The 22,262-nt window shown below is 38.8% G+C and overlaps 1 long non-coding RNA gene across 1 annotated transcript in view; it reads left to right on the forward strand.

Moving 5' to 3' along the window:
- LOC110341058 overlaps window positions 1-15,114 on the forward strand; it is a 75,030-nt gene extending 59,916 nt beyond the window's left edge. Inside the window, exon 4 of the long non-coding RNA XR_002382941.2 lies at window positions 13,485-15,114. This is a non-coding gene — a long non-coding RNA (uncharacterized LOC110341058). The remainder of the gene's footprint in view (window positions 1-13,484) is intronic.
- The last annotated feature ends 7,148 nt before the right edge of the window (window positions 15,115-22,262 follow it).

A 22,262-nucleotide genomic window follows, 5' to 3' on the forward strand; every position in this document is an offset into this window, starting at 1 on the left:
CCACACAACTGTCACCCACATGCAGAGGGCCTGTACAGTTCCATATAGGACCCTTGACGTTTTTACCTGAAAACTAAACTAAAATGCTGATCACCTCATTGTACTAAATTTTTACTCACCAGATTATAAATAGCTCTGGCATGAAGAATACACATGAAGGTTACTGGGCCCTGACTACAAAGAAAATGTCCATATATTTATATAGACAGACAGGTGTGCATAAATGTTAATCATGAAGGCCAAACCATACACTCTTATTTTATATTTTTAACAGCAGACTCAATAGGACAGATAAATTGGAAGATATATTAGAGTATATTAGTGTATGGTTTCTGATAATGTTTTAGGAAAATTGCCCTTTTGCCAATTTCTGTCAATAAGGTTTCTTTAAATTTAGAACATATGGGCTACAGGATGATATAAAAATAATACATGTAATATTAATATGTATCACAATAATAGCTCTCTTACCCTTCTTCTGTTCTAGTAGTTGCAATGCTAAGGGCTGAAACACGTGATGGCACACAGCCCAACTCTTTGGGAACACAGATGTTTGACCGCTAATAGGAGTGTTTGTAAAAAACGTCTGTGCCAAAATAAAAGGCTTTTTTTTTGCAGATATGTAATATTAATGCATCTGTTCTAAGGATGTCATGTAATTCTTTCCAGTTCTATGTTAGCATGAAGGCACAGAAGATTTACATTTATAGGGGGAACTGGGCTCATTCCAAGATTTTAGGAGTATGGGTTTGGTGTGAGCTGTGGTTTAAAGGGGAGCCTTTACAACTGTAGGGGGATTTGAACAGGTTATTTCAGTAGTTAAGCTTGCTGGTGGAATAGGGACAAAAGGTGGTTGCGTGAGCTGTAGGGACAATTACTGGGTTTATTGGATACGATAATCCACACTTAGCTCTTAGGACAAGACTGGGAATATTGTGGTGAGATCATAAGGAGAGCTTGTCCATATAGAAGTTAGCACATGCTAGCTTTTATTATTATTACGAAAATGACTAGCATAGCCTCAGTTATAGGTAAAATTACACACAGCAGTTATAGGTAAAATTCAGGTCAACTCGAGTGTGAACTGTTGGACTTTGCCTTAGAAGTCCCCATCTTCACCCTGGTTTCTGTTTAATTGATAGGAACTGTGATTTCACATTATGTCAGGGGAAGTTCTTACATCTCAGCTTGGATACCTTTAAAAAAAATGGGATCCTGGGGCTGGGAACAAGGCTTAGTGGGTAACGTTCTTGCTATGCAAATGTATGGACTACAGTTAGCATTTTCAGAACCATGTAAAAGCCAAATGCGCTTGGCAAGCTTTTCATAATCCATGCATGCAGAAGGCAGAAATAAGGAATCTTGGAGTAAGTTGGCTAGCCAATCCAGTCAAAGTAGTGAGCTCTGGGTTCAGAAGGAGAACCTGATTCAATAGATACGATGGAAAGTGATCTAGGACCAGTCAAAGCAGTGAGCTCTGGGTTCACAAATAGACCCTGTCTCATTAAGATGTGATGCAGTGATCCAGAGGATAGTAGACATCAACCTCAAGCCTCCACATACATGAGTATGCATGCATATGCACCACTACACACATCTGCACTCACATGCGCACACAACACACATATATAAAAAGTAACAAAAAACATTGTGACAGATCCTTTAAGATGTCCCAGATGCCTGCCAAGAATTGGTTTGAGATTTTTTTTGTCCTTTCAGAGTTCTAACAGCTCCAAGAATTTGAAAACCAATGTGTAGATCATGATGGGAAATTTGATAACCAGACCAATGTGCAGTGGGTAACGTACCCTACAGATCAGTCCCATGTTACATAAGGCTGTGGTTGGCACTTCTGTTCTTAATCAAAATGTTTCTGCTTTAAAGGCCAGTGGTGGTATTCACTGGAGTCTGATACAATATCATAAGGGAAAATGATAAATGGCACATGAACTTTTTCATCTTTAGGCAATTATGGCTTAAGTTTTATTGTTTATGTGTAACAGCATGGGTGAAATTGTGTCTTCTTTGCAGCTGGTTTTGGGATTTTTTTTAAGTTAGGGAAGATGGCCTCTGTGAAGGAATAACATGCAGCCAGCTGTAGGGAAGGAGAAAGTGTGGGGCTTAGGTAAGGTGCTTATTTGAATTAGCAGCTGGAGTCCAGACAAGGGGCAGAGGAGAACTGAATGGTGATGGTGGATAAAGAGGAGAGAGAGAGAGAGAGAGAGAGAGAGAGAGAGAGAGAGAGAGAGAGAGAGAGAGAGAGAGAGAGAGAGAGAGAGAGAGAGAGAGATCTGCTGGCTACTCAGAAGACTCTTGATATGGAAGAATGTCTGAATGTCTTGTGGAAATTTTGCAAGATAAATGCTGTGGAGTCTGAGGTGCAAGCGTCCTGTGACACATACAATAAACTTCCACAGAACTTTCCCTGTTCCCCAACACCAGTGACTACTGCTGACTCTTTGGAGAATGCAGACGAGTGTGTGTCTGCTCTAACAGAGCGTCAGGACAAAACAGAGCCCCTGTGGGAGGAAGCCGACATATGGCATACACAAGTGGTGCCTGCTAATTATGGAAAAATGAGAGCACGAGGGAGTGAAAGGAAGCAAAGAAAACCTTCCAGATTTCTCCCGCCCCAAGATAGCTATTGTTAATGTGTTGATGTCTTCTCTGTCTTGTTCCAGATTATTGTGTACATTTGTGTCGTTCTATTATACTTTTCTCAAAAGAGAATGGGATCCATGCGTTGCACCCCACTTTATAATTGTTTTCATTTGCTAGGCAATATGTTGAGCTGTGTCTCTGGCATCATGGGTAGAAGCCAGTAGAATATTAAAATGAGAAGCACTGATTTCTAACCATTGTTATTAAAGTTAGTGATGTGATAAATATCCCAATAATTAAATATTAAACAGCTATATCTTTATTTCCTTGACATAAGTTTTCCTTCCTCCCTCCTGCCCATTTGTCCACTTATCAATCTAAAATATATAGCTGTCTTGAATGGCTATGTCAAAATAGCATTGACTGGGTACATTAAGCAATTTTTTTTTGTGACAGGATTTCTCTGTGTAACTGAGACTGCCCTGGAACTCACTTTGTAGACAGGCTGGCCTTGAACTCACAAATGTCTGCCTGGTGCTAGGATTAGAAGCCTGGCCAGTAAGTATTTACAAATATCAATTCTAGGGGTTATGGAGTCTTCAGGTGCTGAGTGATTTGTTTTCTAATTTCTGGGGTACTCCAACACAAGGGAGAAATCATGAATCTCAAAGTGGGAAGTCAGTCCTTCTTAACACACCTAAACTTATCTAACTTCCCAAAGGCCTACTTCTACATTCTATCATATCTGTGCTAAGGCTTCATCATTCAGACTTTGTGAGGGCACACACATCTCGTTCCTAGCACAGGCTGCATGTTTTCTTGGCACTAAGCTCTGGTGAGCGTTTAAGGATACAGTGCTATTCCCCTTCATGTGGAAGATACAAGCATGAATCACTAACAGCAGTGAATTTAAAGTGACCATTTAAAGAGGCACCATTCCAAGGGTATTCATGCATTTTTGTTGCTAAAACACAGAACCTGAGGTAGACTAGTAACTTCATATTTTAATTGGTTTAGCTTACAGTGCTAACGATTTATAAAGATATCACTTCTGGAGATAGCACAGTTATCAACAGTTTGACTCTGGGAAAGATCTGGTGGGGGAGGAGATATTTCAAGCCTGGAAGCCAGAGTGTGATTTACTTATCAGGCTTGCTTTACACTAGTTTTCTCTCACATAAACTAACTCAGGATCCCATAAGAAAGAGATGAGTTTTGTCTGAGGTCAGTGCTTTTAATATTCAAAGAGTCTCACAGAAGAGTCTTGCCTATTAAATTGTCTTCAGCTTCTGCATCACAACTTTTTTCTTTTTTGTTAATTTAAATTATAAATAATTTTATTTTCTATATCAATCCCAGTTCCCCCTTCTTCCCATTTGAGACCAAACTTCCAACACATAGATCCTTGAATAAACAATTATCAAGAAGACACAGGGCTCTGTGGGGACTTGGAGTAAGGAATTTGGTTAATTTAGAGAAACTATGTAAGACTTCATAGAGTTTGTTAATTTTTTGTCAACTTGACACAAGCTGTAGTCATCTTGAAGAGGGAACACCAGTTGAAAAATAGTTTCCATCAGATGGACTTGTGGGAAAGTCTGTAGGGCATTTTCTTGACTGCTAGTTGATGAGGGAGGGACTAGCCCAATGTGGGCTCTGGGCAGGTAGTCCTTGGTTGAATAAGAAAACTGGTTGAGCAAGCCATGTAAAGCAAGCTAACAGGCAGTATTCATCCATGGTCTCTGCTTTGGTTCCTGCCTCCAGGTTCCTGCTTGAATTCCTGCTCTGACTTCTGTTGGTGACGGATTGTGATGTGGAAATATAAGTAAATAAACACTACCCTGCCCAAGTCTCTTTTGGTCAGTGTTTTATCACAGAGGAAGAAAGCAAATTAGGACAGTGAGAAATGGCAACTTGAGCTGGGAAGAGAATGACTAGGAAATAATATGGGGAGGTGGGAAGTATAAGCTCCCAAGAAGGAGCAGACAACCAAGAGCAGAGAACTAAATAAGTCTTAGTATTATGGGAATACATATATATTTAGGATGTTGGAAAGAGTTGCCAGTCCAAAGGCTAAAGTATTTCCAGTCCTTAATACAACTAAAATCACAATTAATAAGCATTATGTCACATTGAGTCATATGCTTTCAATTCTCCATCAAACATTACATCACTCTAACATACATATTTAAATAGTGGGTTATGGATATGTTGTTGAGAAGGTGAAGTCAATCTGAAAAAAAATCTGTGAAATCATAATGAATAGTATTTCAACTATGTTTGCAACTCCTTTTGACAGCCCCTGCTTGAACTCTGGTCTGGGTTGTATTTAAAGGAGATAGCCACATCGGCAGTAGAACACAGCCACTGAGCACTTTGTTGAGTGGCAGTTTCCTCAGAGACTGAAGCATTCCATCCTTCAGGCAAGCTGCTTAAGCAGAAACCAAACAACTCAAAACAGCTTCAGCGAGTCCTTGAAACTCTAGGCTCCTTTCTTCCCTTGGGAGTAACTATCAGATAAGACAAGCTGCAAAGAAGACTCCAAACCTGAAAGAAGCAGAGACCAGTCAAATTGCCTTAGAAGATGCTCAGCCAACTGAGATCCCTGGAAAGGACACTTTCCTGTCCATTGAGCTGTCTGCAAGTTGTGTAGTGTGCTCTGGGTTCCAATTTTTGTGAGCTGATACACATGCTGGGGTGGGCTTTGGTGATGCAGCTGCTTTTGAGTCATTTCTGATCAGCTAGTAACCCCTTACCCACATTCCTGTAAGTAACCCCAATAAAACTCACTGGTTCACTAAGTTGGATTTCAATAGCAATCATACTTAAGCCTGTTCTTGGTGACATGTATGGCCGATGCGAACAGAGATGTATGTGTTGCATCTCCCCAGGAAAAGTCTTTCACACAACACACCTACATGGTCAGAGTCATAGTGAGTTGACTCTATCAGAGGTCCTTTTTACTGATCACTAAGCCTGGACTCAGTGTTTTCTGAGCCAGTGAAGAAAATATGAAAAGCATCTACAGATTAGAAGAATCTGGACTAAAAGTGAGGATGCCATCACTCAATTGACAGAACTCTGAAATTCCCAAAGAAGATTCAGAAGCTGAACAGTGTTTAGTGTTCATGAAAGCTCCTATTTTTATTATTGCTGTTTCATTGCCATTACTATTATGCTGTTATTGTAGACACGGTGGGGTAGTGCTGACACTGCCAGGCCTCTTCTGTGCCAGGCAATTGGCTCTACTACTACAGGCCTTCTTGTTCTTCTGTCCCCCTTTTAACTTAAATTAGAAACAAGCTTGTTTTACATGTCAATCCAAGTTCCTACTCCCTCCCCTTACCATCCCTTTTGTGCTCCACAGGGGGATCTTCAAAATCTGTCATATCATTTGGAACAGGGCCTAGGCCATCCCCTGTGTGTCTAGGCTGAGAGAGTATGCCTCTATGAGGAGTGGGCTCCCAAAGTTCATTTGTATACTATGGATAAATACTAATACACAATCAGAGGCCCCATAGATTGCTGAAGCCTCCTAACTGACACCCACACTCAGGGGGTCTGAGTCAGTCCTATCCTGCTTTCCCAACTATCAGTCTGGGGTTCATGAGCTCCCCTTTGTTCAGGTCAATTGTTTCTGTGGGTTTCCCCAGTATGGTCGTGACCGCTCATCACTTCTCCCTCTCTGCAACTGGATTCCAGGAGTTCAGCTCAGTGTTTAGCTGTGGGTGTGTGCTTCTGTTTCCATCAGCTACTGGATGAAGGCTCTAGGATGGCATATAAAGTAGTCATCAATCTCATTATCAGGGAAGAGCATATAAGGTAGCCTCTCCACTATTGCTTAGATTGTTATTTGGGCCCAATCTTGTAGATCACTGGACATTTCCCCAGTGCCAGATTTCTCTTTAAACCTATAATGTCTCCCTCTTTTATGGTATCTCTATTCTTGCTCTCCTCTATTCTTCCCCTGATTCAATCTCCCTGTTCTCTCATGTCCTCCTCTTTTCCTCTTCTCTTTCTCCTAACTCCCACTCCCTCCCCCCATGCTCCCAATTAACTAGGAGATCTTGTCCCTCTCCCCTTTTCTGGGGAATCATGCATGTTTCTTTTAGGGACCTCCTTGTTTCCTAGTTTCTCTGGCAGTGTGGATTGTAGGCTAGCAGTCCTTTGTTCTATGTCTAAAATCCATATATAAGTGAGTACATACGATGTTTGTCTTATTGTGACTGGGTTACCTCACTCAGGATAGTTTCTTCTAGTTCCATACATTTGCCTGCAAATTTCAAGATTCCATTGTTTTTTTTCCCCCACTGAATAGTACTCCATTGTGTAAATGAGCCACATTTTTTTCTCCATCCACTCTTCAGTTGAGCAGCATCTAGGTTGCTTCCAGATTGTGGTTGTTACAAACAATGCTGCTATGAACATAGTTGAACAGATATCCTTGTTGTATGAATGTGTATCTTTTTTGTATATGCCTAAGAGTGGAATTGCTGGATCTTGTGGTAGACTGATTTACGTTTTCCTGAAGAATCTTCATACTGACTTCCAAAGTGGCTGTACAGGTTGGCACTGCCACTAGCAGTAGAGAAGTGTTCCCCTTTCTTCACATCCTCTCCAGCATAAACTGTCATTGAAGTTTTTGATTTTAGCCATTCTGACAGGAGTGAGATGGTATATCAGAGTTGTTTTGATTTGCATTTCCCTGAGGGCTAAGGATGTTGGGCTCTTTCTTAAGTGTCTTTCAGCCATTTTTGATTCTTCTATTGAGACTTCTCTATTTAGTTCTGTACCCTACATTTTAATTGGATTATTTGGTGTTTTGGTGACTAGCTTCTTGAGTTCTTTGTATATTTTGGAAATCATCTCTCTGTCAATTGTGGGGTTGGTGAATATCTTTACCGGTTCTGTGGGCTGCCATTTTGTCTTGTTGACTGTGTCCTTTGCCTTAGAGGTGGTCCCATTTATTAATTGTTGATGTCAGCATCTGTGCTACTGTGTTATGCTCAGAAAGTGGTTTCCTGTACCAATTTGTTCATGGGTACTTCCTGCTTTCTCTTCTAAGAGGTTCAGTGTGGCTGGATTTATGTTGAGATCTTTGATTCATTTGGACTTAAGTTTTCTGCATGTCAATAGATTTGGATCTATCTGCAGTCTTGTACATGCCAGCATCCAGTTATGCCAGTACCTTTTGCTGAAGGTGCTTTCTCTTTTCTATTGTATAATTTTAGCTTCTTTGTCAAAAATCAGGTGTTTGTAGGTGTGAGGGCTAATATCAGGGTTTTCAATTTGATTCCATTGGCCTACCTGTCTATTTTTGTGCCAGTACCAAGCTGTTTTCAGGAGTATAGTTCTATAATAGAGCTTGAAGTCAGGGATGGTGATGCCTATGGAAGTTGCCTTTTTGGACAGAGTTGTTTTGGCTATCCTGGGTCTTTTGTTTTTCCATACAAAATTGATTATTGTTCTTTCAAGGTCTGTGAAGAATTGTGCTGGTATTTTGATGGGAATTGCATTGAATCTGTAGATTGTTTTTGTCAAGATTTTGTCAAGGGTTAGGGTCAAGATTTCTGGTATCTTCTTTAATTTCTTTCTTTAAAGACTCAAAGTTCTTGCTTACAGGTCTTCACTTGTTTGGTTAGTGTTATCCAATGTCATATTATGTTGTTTGTGGCTGTTGTAAAGGATGGTGTTTCCCTGAGTTCTTTCTCAGCCCATTTGTCATCTGTATATAGTAGGGTTACTGATTTTTTTGAGGTGATCTTGTATCCTGCCACTTTGCTGCAAGTGTTTATCAGCTGTAGGAGTTCCCTGGTAGAGTTTTTCGGGTTACTTATGTAAACTATTATATCATCTGCAAATAGTGACAGTTTGACTTCTTTCTTTTCAATTTATACCCCCTTGATCTTTTTTTATTGTCATATTGCTGTAGCTAGAACTTCAAGTACAATATTGAAGAGGTATGGAGAGAGTGGACAGCCTTGTCTTGTTCCTGATTTTAGAGGAATTGTGTTGAGTTTCTTTCCATTTAGTTTGATGTTGGCTGTTGGTTTGCTGTATATAGCTTTTATTTTATTTATGTATGTTCCTTTTATCCCAGATCTCTCCAAGACCTTTATAATGAAGGGGTGTTAGATTTTCTTGAAGGCCTTTCCAGCATCTAGTGAAATGATTATATGATTTCTGTTTCTCAGCTTTTTTATATCATGTATTGAACCATCCCTGCATCCCTGGGATAAAGCCCACTTGATTATAATGGATGATTTTTCTGATGTGTTGTTGGATTAAATTTCCCAGTATTTTATTGAGTATTTTTGCCGCAATAATGATGTGGGGGTATTTGTCTGTAGTTGTCTTACTTTGTTGTGTCTTTGTGTGGCTTAGGTACCAAGGTAATTGTAGCCTCGCAAAAAGAGTTGTCAATGATCCTTCTGCTTCTATTGTGTGGAACAACTTAAGGAGTATTGGTATTAGCTGTTCAAATTCCTGGTAGAATTCTTCAGTTAAAATCATCTGACCCTGTTTTTTTTTTTTTTTTTTTTTTTGGTTGGGAGACTGATGATGTGATACATATCCAGAAAGTTGCCCATTTCCTTTAAATTTTTGAATTTTGTGGAGTATAGGTTTTCAAAGTATGATCTGAAGATTCTCTGGATTTCCTCAGTGTCTGTTGTTATGTACCCATTATCATTTCTGATTTTGTTAATTTGCCTGTTCTCTCTCTGCCTTTTGGCTAGTTTGGATAAAGGTTTGTCTATCTTGTTGATTTTCTAGAATAACAAACTTTTTGTTACATTGATTCTTTGTATTGTTTTCATTGTTTCTGCTTTATTAATTTCAGCCCTCAATTTGATTATTTCCTGGCATCTACTCCTCCTGGTGAGTTTGTTTCTTTTTGTTCTAGATGCTTCAGTTGTGCTGTTAATTCTCTAGCATGGCTATTTTCCAGTTTCTTCATGTGCTCACTTAGTGCTATGAACTTTCTTCTTATTACTGCCTTCAAGGTGTTCCATAAGTTTGGGTATGTTGTGTCTTCATTTTCATTGAATTCTAGGAAGTCTTTAATTTCTTTCTTTATTTCTTCCTTGACCCAGGAATGGTGCAATTGCACGTTGTTCAATTTCCATGAGTTTGTGTGGTTTCTGCAGTTTGTGTTGTTGTTGAATTCTAACTTTAAAGCATGGTGGTCTGATAATATACAGGGGGTTATTCCAATTTTTTTGTACCTGTTGAGGTTTGTTATGTTACCAAGTAGTTGAGTTTTGAGAAGGCTCCATGTGGTGTTGTAAAAAAGGTATATTCTTTTGCGTTTGGATGGAATGTCCTATAGATGTCTGTTAAACCCAATTGGGTCCTAACTTCTGTTACTTCTTTTGTTTCTTTGTTAAGTTTCTGTTTGGTGGTGGTCCTGTCTAGTAGTGAGAGTGGGATGTTGAAGTCCCCCACTATAAGTATGTGAGGTTTTATGTGTGATTTGAGTTTTAGTAATGTTTCTTTTATGAATGTCGATGTCTTTGTATTTGGGGCATAGATGTTCATGATAGAGATTTTCCTTTTCTCTTTTGATTGATTTTAGTTTTCAATGTAATTTGTTAGATATTAGAATAGCTACACCAGCTTGTTTCTTGGGTCCATTTGATTGGAAAATCTTATTCCAACCCTTTTCATCTGTCTTTGAAGTTGAGGTGTATGCAACAGAAGGATGGGTTCTGTCTTCATATCCATTCTGGTTAGCCTGTGTCTTTTTATAGGCGAGTTAAGACCATTAATATTGACAGAAATTAAGGACCTTTGAATGTTAGCTCATATTTGTTTTGGATTTTTTGTGTTGTTGGTATAGTATATGGATTTACTCTGCTTTTTCTTTTTTGGTAAAGTGGGATTATCCATTGCCTGTGTTTTTGTGAGTGTAGTTAACTTCCTTAGGTTAGAGTTTTCCTTCCAGTATTCTCTGTAGGGCTGGATTAGTGGATAAATATTGCTTGAATCTGGTTTTGTCATGGAATATCTTGTTTTCTCCATCTATAGTGATTGAAAGCTTTGCTGGATATAGTAGTCTGTGTTGACATCTGTGGTCTCTCAGTTTTTGTAGAATATCTATCTAGAATCTTCTGACTTTCAGAGTTTCTATGGAGAAGTCAGGTGTAATTCTAATAGGCTTGCCTTTATATGTTACTTGACTTTTTTCCTTTGCTGCTCTTAATATTATTTCTTTATTCTGTATGTTTTGTGTTTTGATTATTATGTGGTGAGGGGACTTTTTTGTGGTCCATTCTATTTGGTGTTCTTTAAGTTTCTTGTACTTTCATTGGCATGTCTTTCTTTAGGTTGGTAAAGTGTTCTTCTATGATTTTGTTGAATATATTTTCTGCATCTTTGAGTTGAATTACTTCACCTTCTATACCTTTTATTCTTAGGCTTGGTCTTTTCACGGTATCCCATATTTCCTGGATGTTTTCTGTTAGGGATTTGTTTGACTTAAGATACTCTTTGGTCAGATACCACCACGTGGCAGAGCATAAATAAGGAGTGGTGGTTAACTTAAAATGTAAAATGTAGGAGTAGTTAGTAATAAGCCTGAGCAATTGACCATGCATTTGAAAGTAATATTAAGTCTCAGTGTGTTTATTTGGGAGTTGCTGGTGGGATAGAAACTTCTGTTTATAGCCAATCAATTGCCTTTGTTAACAAATTTAGAGTATTGGTACCCAAGCAGTTTTTTGGTCCTTGTGTAAATTTCCTTGGAGATTAAAACATCCTGCAGGAAACTCCTTAAGCTGAAGATAAACAATTCAGAATAACTCCAGAAAGTCCTTGAAACTGACTAGATTCACTGGGCCCCTCCCTGCCATAAAAGCTGAGAGTCCCTCTTATAAGATTTGAGTCATGCTGCAAAGAAGACTGTCACCCCCACAGCTGAGTTGCAAAGACTCTGAGACCAGACCTGCTGTCTGCAAGAAGCAGAAACCAGTGGAGCTGCCTGGAAGAGGTCGAGACCAACTGAGGTGCCTGGAAAGGACACTCTCCAACCCTTTGAACTACCTGCAGGCTGTGCAATGTGCTCCAGGTTCCCAACTTTGTGAGCTGTCACTTGTGCTGGGGTGGACTTCAACAATGCAGCTGTCTTTGAGTCGTAACTGCTCCTGTAAATAACCCTTCACCCATATTCTTGCAAGTAACCTCAATAAAACTCATTGATTAACCAAATTAAAAAAAAGATACTCTTTGGTCGATGACTCTGTTTCTCCTAGTGTATCTTCAATGCCTGATATTCTATCTCTTGTGTTCTGTTTGTTTTGCTTGCATCTGTAGTTCCAGCTTTTCCATTTTTAGCATTCCCACTGTTTGTGTTTTCTTTATTGTCTCTATTTCAGTTTTCAGGTCTTGAACTGTTTGAATTGTTAACTTCATCTGTTTGATTGTTTTTTTCTTTGTATTCCTTGCTTTATTTAAGGGATTTGTTGATTTCTTGTATTTTTTGGTTTGTTTTTTCTTCCATTTCTTTAAGAGATTTTCTCATATCCTCTCATTTTCATAAAGTTGTTTTTAAGGTCATTCTCTTCTCCTTCATCTGCATTGGGATGTTCAGGTCTTGTTGGTGTAGAGTCCCTAGACTCTGGTGGCATCATATTGTTTTTTTCTGTTGTTGAATGTGTTTTTATATTGCTGTCTTCCTATCCTTTCTTTCATTGGGTGCAGCTGGGGTCTCTCCCTCTCCTGGTGGGTACGTGTCCAAGGTTATCTTCCAGTGGGTGCAAGCAGGCCCAATACCGTGGTGGATCTCAGGATGGGTGCAGGTATGTCTGAGACACTCCTTCTCCTGATGGGTGGAGGTGGGACTAGCACAGCAGTGTCAGCAGACTCTGGATTGCTTGGACCACTAGGGGTCAGTTGACCTGCCTTTAGTCCCCAGGCCAGGAGATCTCAAAGAGGGCCCTCTTGTTCTTCTTAATTGTTGCTATTGGTTGACAAAACTAATAAGGCTTCTAAGGAAAATATTCACTAGTCAAATGTGGTCTTCGGCATCAGTTTGTACCCCTCAGCCCTCATGACTCTGTTCTGTGAACGAAGTCATGAGGCCCATAACAGGTGTTTGGCTTCAGGATAGTATAGCTTAGCTATGTGACTTCACAAGAGGTTAATCTCCCTCTTTCCTTTACAGGTACCTGCAGGTCACTGTAAGGGATGCCTGGCTAGGTTGGTGGTGGTGATGGTGATAGTGGAGGTCGAGGTGATATCCAGGCTACAAGTCAGCTTTTCCAAGGCTACATGTCAACTTTGCTTGCCAGGCACAACCAAGAAGACCAAATGCATGCTTTGGCTTCCCTTGTGTTTTCTTTGATATAGGACATTACTTTTGATTGATTACCTTGCTTGTCTCTCCATCTTGTAATGTTTTTATTTTTTTGTTCAGAAAAAGTGAAAAAAATGTAAGTTTAAAATTCACAGTGATCGTTTAAATGATAATGGCCCCCAAAGGCTCATTTATTTGAGTGCTTATTCCTAGTTAGTGGAACTGTTTGACAAGGATTGGGAGGGGCAGCCATTTGGAAGAAGTGTTTCACTGGTAGTAGGCTTTGAGATTTTGAAAGATGGCTGCCATTTCCAGTGTGCTCTCTGCCAAGTACTTGTGAATAAGATGTAAGCCATCAGCTGTTGGTCTATTGCCATGGCTGCCCATCTGCTGCTATACTTCCTGACATGTGGTCATGGTCTTGAACCCTCTGGAATCCTGATCTCTAAATTAAATGCTTTCTTTTGCAGCCTCCTTGTTCATGGTGTTTTAGCACAAAAATAGAAAGGCAACCATCTTATTTAAAAAAATTCACTTTCCCAATATTTTCTCTGATATTAATTTCAATCTTTTTGATCATTTTGCACAGCTGATTTCTTATTTCTACAAGGAAGCTCGGTGAATCTGATCCATCTTTGATCAAGATTGACAGGATTTCCAACAACTGATCTTTTCTAGCAAACTTCAGTCCCATTATGTTAGAGCTGTCCTTTGGTGCTTCCAAGAGATTAGTTTCTGGTTCTGTGGATGCTCAAGTCCCTGTACAAAATGGCACAGAATATTAATGTCTCCCATATATGTCCTCCTATATAATTTAAATAATCTCTAAATTACATACCAAATGTGACACAAAATAAAATATTGAATGCTATACAAATGGTTGACATACTGTATTGTCTAGACGACCATGAGAAGAAATAGTCTATGCATGTTCAGTATAGTTGCATTTTAAAAAGTCTGATCTATGGCAGATAGACTCTGAAGATGCACACTCCAAAGATATGCATGAATAAACTTTTTGACTTTACTTTGGGGACATCCTCTAAGCCTATCCCTTTACGCCTGTTTTAGAAGGACCCAAAATTCACAGCTTTTTATGCTCACATAAGGACTAAATGGTAACAATCTAAAATGAACACACTTAGATTTTGAAATTAGTTTCTTTTTTAAATGTGTTTTTAATTGCTAAAGAATTTAGTGGGGGGAACAAACAAAATGGTTGGTTAGAAAGGTTCTCTCTTCAAACCAGTGAGCCAGGGAAAAATACCAACAGCAGTTGAACAAAATGCAGCACTCAATTGGATCAATTTGCCTTTGTTTCTCATTTGTCTTTCTTAAGCATACAATCAGTATGCCAAATATTGCTCCTATTTGGGCCAGCTGTTAAATAGAGATTGGCACTATTTTTTTAAACAATTGTTCAATATAACAAAGCTAGGTGTTTCTTTGTGTTTTGACAATGTGGAAATTGTCTTAAAAAAACTAGATGTTTGGAATTCCATGCAACTTTCTCTATCTATGGATTTCTTTCATGATCTTGGATGCTATTTGAATTATGCTTTAATTCTCTACATTTCTTTTTCTCCTGTCTTTTAATACTGTCCTTCCCACTTAGAAGGAACATGATCTTCTCTGTCTAAAAGTCTGTTTTCAAGTCGATTAAATGAGATTCCCTTGTCATAATTCTCCAAGCTTTGTTGGGAACAAAAACAAACAAAGAATAAAAGAAAAATAACTACAGCAAGCATTACTCCCAGCAGAGTGAGGGCCAATACAAGACACAAATTGAAAGTGAGACAGAGGGTGGCCAGGGCATACATACCAAGAGGTGACAAAATGTCACCATTTCACCCCCTAAAGCCCCTTTTCTGGAAACTGATACTGTGGTATAAACACCACCTGAAGTTTTAATGTTATATGCTAAGCATTGCTTTCTTGCTTACCAGAGTGGCTTGGCAAGTTCAGCTTTGTTTCTCATGGTCAGTCTGGGTGGTCCTGCATCAGGTCTAAAGCCAAGTGTGCTCCTTGGTTCCTCAGACTGGGGCCAGACCCAAGGGACAGTGGCTACCAGGGGCACATTTTTTCGATAGAGGGGTCAGCAACTCCTGGAGCTCTTATATAGAACTGGCATGTTGCCACTTTCTCTGAGGGCCTTCCTACCTTAATAGACTATGCTGAGCTACTCAGCCAAATCCAAGACCAGAGAGTATGAAGGAGAGGAAAACAGGCCTTCCCTATAGTGGGGCAGGGAATAAAAAAATGCATTGGGGAAGATGCAGGGGGCTGGGGGGAGGATTGTAAGAGCCGGAATACAAGGCTGCCTGCTGTGAAACAGTTTCTCATAAATAGGATCTGAACAATACCAATAGACATGCCAACATAGAAGGAGGAATTTTTCACAGGGTACCATGCCTAGACAAACAATTACAGGCAATTAATGACTACAGAGAGAGGGAGCATTAGCCTTTCTCAAGGATCAATCCCCTAATTGGTTATCGAATATAACCATCTCAGCCCTGAAACACAAAGAACAAAAACCAACCATGTATGCATGCACATATACATACATACATACATACATATATGTAATAATAATAATCCAAAAACCAGGTTACCAATGTTAGAGTGAGAGAGGGCATGGAAGGAGTTGGTGGGAGGGGACTTAAAAGGGACTGAATGGAGGAAGGGGAAGGGGGAAATGGTCTAAGGATATTGTAATTAATATTGTATAATAATAAAATTGAAAAAATAATGGAAGTTCTGTTTTGATTTGAAGCCATGGCTATATTTGTAACTTTTAAATTTATAAAATATGGTTGGAATCACATAGACAGAGAGAAATCTATCCTTATAAACAGCTAATCAGAGGCCCATGAACAATAACTACCCAATGATGTTTATTTATTGTTCAGTTGACAAGTGAGAGTTGTATATATTTGTTGTGAACAGCACAGCATTTTTAGTCTAATTTGTATTTATGAATGTTATACAACAATTACATTGAGGGAAGAAGCTATGCGAGGATAAATATTTCTTTAGAGCTAATGTTATTTTAAGACAAAAAGATAAAAAGGTATCTTGGTGGACCTTTCTTCAAAATTTATGTAGCATTGGGCTATCTCTAATCTCCTTGAAAATCATTTATGAGTGTGCTTAGAATTTCTGTGAAGCCATTCTGCTTGAATATCATGGCTTGATGTAAGCACATATTTTTAGGTGAGAACACTTAAAATCTATTCAATGAGCAATATAAAAGCATTCAATATGTGGCTGTTGCCTATAGTCTTTATACTGTAGAATGGAATTCATCTTATGAGTCCCATGTAACTGGATTTTTATAATCTTTCCTCATTAGTACTTCTCCCCTCCATCTCTAGTAACTTATAATCTGCCCTCTGATCCTCTGAATTTAGTTTGATGTCTTTTAGGTCTATTTATATTGTCACCAGTGGGAAGACTCTCATTTCAAAAGGCTGATTATTGTCCCATCAGGGATATGTACTGCATTTTCTTATTCTAGTAATTTATAGACAGCTGAATTAAACTTATTATTGTAGATTCTGATGTTAAAATATATGGGAAGGCAGATGTCTCATTGACATACTAACCTCATTTCCTTCAGTTGATGGCCAGTAGTGCGACTGAGGGATTGAGTGGTCTATGAACTACCCTGTTAAAAAGTGAAAATTAGTCAAGCTTGTAGGCATATGCCTTTAATACTAGCATTCAAGAGATAGAGGTAGGTAAATCCCTATAAGTTTGAGCTCAGGTTGGTATACAGAATGAGTTCCAGGGCAGCCAAGAGAACCAGAGAACCCTAAATCAATATATATATATGAAAAAAACCCTGAAAATTAATTTACTAATCTTCATGAAATTATATTATCATATCCAATAGCCTAAGCATGAACATGAAATTTGCCATTTCTTTTCAGCCTCTTTAATATTGTACTCTAGTCTGCTCAAGTAAATGAGTGACACTAAAGGCATCTATATTGTATTTTTCTTTCCACATATTTTCTCCTAAGAACATTTCATATTACTCTGAGTATAGAGATATATGAAATATATATATAGATATTGAACATGTACTACTAATATCATAAATTAATTTACTTTTTAAAGTTGGTATACATATATATATCTCATATATTAAAGATTAAAGTAAATTTGTCTACTAATGCTCTGGGTGTTTTGTTTATTCTTATACAAATAATTAAAACTTTGTTAATTGTTTGATAGTGTAAGAAATACCATCTTCATTGTTTTTCATAGTTAATTGATATTTTGATTATGTAATTGTCAATGCTTAGTATGCCATTTCACATTAATATATAGTACAAAATGTCAGAAATACAGTTAGAACAACTTCAGCAATTGCTGGGAAGTCTTGTCCTAATCTGAAGCCAAAATTCGCTTAGTGATTTTTCATGAAACCTAGGCCAGCAACTCAAACAGATATTTTGAAAAATCAAGCATTCTGGATATGATTGATAATTAACCTTTTTGTCCATTTTGAGATTGCAATTCAATGACAACGTTCTCCTGACCCTTTCCTTCCTCCAAAAGGGAACCATATACCCCTCCCTGCTCTCCTTCATAACCCCTTTTTTTATCAATTGTTATTATATCTATATATGTATTTGTATACATATATTCCCAAGTATAATCTGCTGAGTCCATTTAATGTTATATATAGCATATATGCATACACATACATATATAACATACATACATACATATACATATATACATATGCTCTCCCCTAGGGAAGGCTACTTCTCCCACTCCCAGCTTTACTCAGCTGCCAATAGTTCTCTGTGTGCAGTTGAGGCCTCATAAGCGTTTCCTTGCCCAGCTTGACATGTTCATTGGTGTTCTCATCATTCACCTCACATATGGGTGGCCATGTTGTTGGAACTTGAGGAGTGTAGTTTCTATGTTATTAGGAGACACAATCTCACTGCAAAGTCCAGGAGCCTCTGGCTCTTATAATCTTCCTGTTCTGTCTTCTACAACGTTCTTTTAGGTGCAGGAAATATTTTTATATGTATTAACTGGGATTGGGCTCTACAATCATTGCTATTTGAGAAGTTAAACTAGCATAATCCTTAACAATCTATGACCATTTGCTCTTTTTTATTTTTAAAGATTTATTTATTTATTACATATACAGTGTTCTGCCTACATGCCAGAAGAGGGCACCAGATTGAATTGTAGATGGTTGTGAGCCACCATGTGGTTGCTGGGAATTGAACTCGGAACTTCTGGAAGAGCGTCAGTGCTCTTAACCTCTGTGCCATCTCTCCAGCCCTGACATTTGCTCTTATACTCACAGATAAGTGTAGTCTTCACCCCTCATCAAGGACACTTGTTTTTGTAACAATCAGAGACTAATATAGAAAAACTACAGTCAATCAATAGAAGGGTGAGGATTACTTTTATTCTACAGTAGCTTGCATAGCAGTGTTAGAATTATGAATGCTATCGAATAGGGATGAAGCTTCCAGGTCAGTACCAACTTGATGCCACATGTTCTGTGACTACAGTATTAGTGTCTTTAGCAATAGGATCTTACCATCAAGTTCTGGAGGACAACTAAGAACTATGGCAATATTCTGTGATGTTTGGGATTCAAGGGACCCCACTGACGAACAGCTCAAAAGAGATAAACCATCCCTGGCATTAGACTTTTCATTTGATTTTTAAAGACCTTTTGTGTTAGTTATTCTTGCCCATATGACCTCCTTGACTCTTGCCTTCCCATTTTCCACCCTACTCATTTATCTTGCTCCATTATTCCCAATTCCCTCTTTACACCACCTGTTTTCTATCCCCCTTCCCTTGAAAGCACTGCCCACACTATGCCCTCTTGCAAGTTTCCAGGCCTCTGTGGCTGTTCATTCCAATTTAAGCACATACATCTAAAAGTTCATCTACATATGAGAAAGAACATACAATGCTTGATTTTGTACCACCTGTAAGCAAGGGGCAGTGTTTACAGTTTCAATGCTTGGAAAGAAAAAAATCAAAGGGATTTTTATCACATATGAAATTTAAATTTCATTACCTTAGAAAGCTTTATTGGAATCCAGCTCCATTCACCTGTCTACTTTTTCTCTGTCTGTTGTGAGAGGCTCAGCCACAGACTTGAGGCACAGAGATTGTATGGTTCATGAAAATGGAATTATTGACTGTATCATTGTTTTGACCTCTCCTGGACTAAACAAGATTTCCTGAGATGCAAAATGTCACATGTCTGTGGGGGTCTTCAAATGTTCAAAGCCTAACATTTCTGGAACATGAGACAGAAAGGTCAAGATATAAGATATTCTCATTTGGCTCTTTGGTTCTAAACCTGTCTGGAAAAACAGATGGATTCTCACCTCTCCCTAAACCCTTTTCATACACTACAGTTTGGTTCTGCCACCAATTTCAACAATGAAAAAAAAAACATTACCTTCTTCTGTTGTGAAGGTGAGGTTCCCTCTTTGCTCCTATGTTCATCTTAATAATGGGTGGGATGAAACACCTACCAGTTCCACCACTTAAGAACATATATCCATGCATATCCTATATCAAATGGTGAATAATACCCCAAATCATCTCCCAAACCTGGAGTGGATAACAATCCACATTTCATAATGTTTTATGTCAGATATTGTGTGTGTGTGTGTGTGTGTGTGTGTGTATCTGTGTGTGCCTATGATTTTTTTCAACACTTAAAATTTCCTTTGTAAGCTTGGATTTTTTAAAATTTCATTTTCTTTTATAAAAACAAATGTCATCCCACAAGGGAGACAGCTCTTGTTATAAACACATGTATGGAGGACTGTAAAACTTAATGAAATTCACAACCGAACATTATAATAAAATGGCCTCGGGACAGAAACAATCTAATCAGCCTCCAGTGAGTCCCTGATGATCAGCTACAATTGTACACAGGTGGCTGAGGGCACAGGGCTGTTGGCGTCTTGCCTTACAACACACAGGGGATGTGTTGTTTTATGACCCAATTCTGCATGTTCTGTCTTGCTTTACTGTTGCATATTTTTTTCAAACCTTCCCTGGCAATGTAGCTGTGCAGAAATCATAGTCTGCAAATCCCCCTCATTAGGAGAACTTAGCAAATATTTTACTGCCTCAATAAGGACATATGTCTTTGCAAAGCAGCATCTAGATGAGGCAAGAACCAACCTTTGGGTTTTGTATCTTTGAATAGGAGAACAAAGAACCAGGCCATGCTATTTGTGTGTGTGTGTGTGTGTGTGTGTGTGTGTGTGTGTGTGTGTGTATGTGTGTGTGTGTGTGTACATGTGATCCTGTGGGTGCACATGTGTATGTGCAGGAACATTTGTATGTGTGTACACATGCGAGGAGAAAAAAAAAAAGAGGCTAACTTTGGGTGTCCTTACTGTCCTTTCTCAGGAACCATCCACTTCGTTCTTTGTCATTTGTTTTTGTAGAGTCTCTCATTAGTCTAGAGTAAAAACATCAGGTTAGGCTGGCTAACCAGTGAGTTCCAGAGAACCCTCCTATTTTTCCAGTCCAGTGCTTTGGTTGTGAGTGCATGTCAACATGCTCATAGATTTTATGTGCACTTTGAGGATCAAAATCAGATTCACATGCTTGTTAAGCAAGAACCTTACAGATTGAGGCCTCTCCTCTATTCTTGAAGCCTTCTTTTGCTAATTCTGTGGAGGGGCAGAGAGTTTTTCCTATAGATTGAGCTATGCATCATATTGACTAGTAGAGAATCATAAGAAAAATTGTCTTGACTTTTAATTGATGAAATAAAAACACCTGGGAAGCTTGAAGGAGACAATTTCCCCACATGCTAATCCACATTAAACCCTGATTTCTTTCTCAAATAGTTGGCACTAGAACATCACTGAATAAAGAGAAGATAAGTGACTGCCCTTGACAGAAAGGCAGATGAAGAGCAAGAAGGAAAAAGTACTCCTTATCATGATGTTCTGAGAGGGGAAGGACCAAGAACATCAGTGTCATAGAACTACAGTGGACACAAAAAACTATCCAATTTAGAATACATGTATAACTATTACTATATTATTTTGCAAGTAAGTAAAGTACCTAAAAACAAATCAAACAACCACAAAGTCATCAATCTCGGGTCCAAGAGCTCCCCCTTGTTCAGGTCAACCGACCCAGACCCCCTGAATGTAGGTGTCAGTGAGGAGACCTAGGTAATCTATGGGCCCTTGGGTAGTATTTATCCCTGGTGTACAAATAGACTTTGAGTGCCTGTGCCACAATATGGGATGCTCTCTCAGCTGGGACACTTGGGGGAGGGCCTAGGCCCTGCCCTGGATAAAATGACAGTTACTGGAGATCCACCGTGGAGGGCCTCACCATCCCTGGGGATCTGAGTGGAGGTTGGGTGGGGGACTGGGGGATATGGTGGGGAGGGAGGGGGAGGAGGGGAGAGAGAAGCAGCTGGGATTGACATGTGAAACAAGCTTGTTTCTAACTTAAATTAAAAAATATTAAAAAAAGAAATCAAACAACCATAACTCTACCATGCCCAGCATCTGCTTCCAAAGACATCCTCAAGTTTGTTTCTCTACCCCACAGTCGTCCTTCCCTTTCTCCAGTTCCATTCACCTTCCCTTACCCCACCTTCCCTTCATTTCCTCCTTTCTGTTTTTTGAAGTTAGATAGCAGTTATATAAAAGAGCAACCAAGGGGAGACTGAGGAGCCCAAGCTCTAGGGATGATGATGGCTTTCTTCATATGACTCCATGTCCTTTTAGACACAAAATTCCCATCCGTGCCTCTGTCTCCTCTATTAAGTGGAAACATATAGCATCATTGTTGTGGTGCAACATGCTAATTCATGCAAAAAGCTCAGCATAGAACCTTGATATAGTAAGTACTTAACTCATATCAGACATTGTTAATCTAGTTACTTAGTCTACATGTTCATACACACATCCAGAACTCTTTAACCATAAAGCAATTCAGGAATAAGTCATGGCTATGAGAACTAACGTTGATCTATTGTCAGTGACTTGGTCTGGGCAAATTACCATTCTGTGTTAGCTTATTTAAGTCTTTTATAATATTGTGACAATAAATACACAATAGATGACATACAAATTCTAAACATACAACACATCAGAAAGTACCGATGAGCTATCTGTCAGCCATTTTCAGATGTAAGTGTGGGCCTGTGAGTATGGGTCTAATTCTGCATGCATATATTACTTACTCTGTGATTTCAGGTGATTTAACTTCCCTGCATTTCATCTTCCTCTTGGAAGAAGTGTATAATAATAAAAACAAGCCAACAAAGTGATATAGACATTACTTGAACATTAAGACAAGTGAAATTTCAGAGAAATGC

This window comes from Mesocricetus auratus, unplaced genomic scaffold (assembly GCF_017639785.1).
Source record: "Mesocricetus auratus isolate SY011 unplaced genomic scaffold, BCM_Maur_2.0 Super-Scaffold_100676, whole genome shotgun sequence".
In the NCBI taxonomy this organism is placed as follows: Eukaryota; Metazoa; Chordata; class Mammalia; order Rodentia; family Cricetidae; genus Mesocricetus; species Mesocricetus auratus.